The sequence below is a fragment of the Meriones unguiculatus genome, chromosome 6 (assembly GCF_030254825.1).
Source record: "Meriones unguiculatus strain TT.TT164.6M chromosome 6, Bangor_MerUng_6.1, whole genome shotgun sequence".
NCBI classification, from domain to species: Eukaryota; Metazoa; Chordata; class Mammalia; order Rodentia; family Muridae; genus Meriones; species Meriones unguiculatus.
This window is the reverse complement of record NC_083354.1, coordinates 136,449,320-136,450,749: the sequence shown is the minus strand read 5'-3', so window position 1 is coordinate 136,450,749 and position 1,430 is coordinate 136,449,320. Positions and strand designations below refer to the sequence as shown.

Genomic DNA, 1,430 nt, shown 5'->3' with positions numbered 1-1,430 from the left:
ATTCTGAACTTTAGCTTCCTCACTAATAAAACGAAGATGGTAACACCCTAATGCATCTGCAACAAAGTTAGTTAATAGTTGTGAAAACTAAATAAACTATTACGTTCCCAACAAATTATAAGATCTCCTAGTTGATGCGCTCTTCTCCGTTTTCCAGAAACAACCATATCTTCTCATGCCGTGTCAGCCTCACCCCTTAGACACAATGGTAAAGGTAGGAGTGAATGGATTTGGCTGTATTGGGCACCCGGTTACCAGGGCAGCCTGAGAGGATATTGTTACCATCAATGGCCCCTTCGTTGACCTCAACTATGTGGTCTCCATGTTGCAGTACGACTGTACCCATGGCAAGTTCAACAGCACATCAAGGCTGAGAATGGGAATCTCATCCTCACCATCTTCCAGGAGCGAGACCCTGCTGAGATCAAACAGGGTGATACTGACTGTGTTGCGGAGTCTACTGGTGTCTTCACCACCGTGGAGAAGACCAGGGCCCACTTGAAGGGTGGGGCCAAAAGAATTATCATCTCTGCCCCTTCTGCTTCTGTCTCCATGTTTGTGATTGGTGTGAACCATGAGAAGTATGACAACTCACTCGAGGTTCTCAGTACAACTGCTTAGCCCTCTTGGCTAAGGTCACTCACGACAACTTGGGCATCGTGGAAAAACTCATGACCACAGTCCACATCATCACCACTACCCAGAAGACTATGGATGGCCCCTCTGGAAAAGCTGTGGCTTGATGGCTCTGTGGCTGCCCAGAATTATCCCTGTATCCACTGTGGATACAGGCTGTGGGCAAGGCCATCCATAGCTGAATGGGAAGCTCACTGGCCTTCTGTGTTCCTACCCCGTAAATCTGACATGCCACTTAGAGAAAGCTGCCAACTATGATGACACCATCATAGGTGGTGATACAGGCATCTGAGGGCCCACTAAAGAACATCCTGGGCTACACTGAGGATCAGGTTGTGTCCTGCAACTTTAACAATGACTCCCACTCTTCCAACTTTGGGACTGGGGCTGGCATTGCTCTCAATGACAACTTTGTAAAGTCATTTTCTTGTATGACAATAAATATAATTACAGCAACAGGGTAGCAGACCTCATGGTCTGCATGGCCTCCAAGTAGTAAGAAGCCCTAGACCACGCACCCCAGCAAGGACATGAAAGCAAGAGGGAGGCTCTCACCTGCTGAGGAGTCCCTATCCTAACTCAGCCCCTGACACTGAGCATCTCCCTCACAGTTTCCACTCAAGACACCCAAAATAATGGGAAGGGCCTAGCGAGCCCTACTACCTTGAATACCATCAATAAAGTTCACTGCACCTCCTCCCTAAAAAGATTCGCCAGTTGAAGCTGATGCTCAAATTGTCTCCAAAACTTATCATGGTATAACACAGGCTAGCCCACAGGACTTCTGCACATAA

The 1,430-nt window shown here is 47.7% G+C and overlaps 1 pseudogene; it reads left to right on the top strand.

Moving 5' to 3' along the window:
• Positions 1 to 205: 205 nt before the first annotated feature.
• LOC110561202 (glyceraldehyde-3-phosphate dehydrogenase-like) lies at positions 206 to 1,132 on the top strand (annotated as a pseudogene).
• The last annotated feature ends 298 nt before the right edge of the window (positions 1,133 to 1,430 follow it).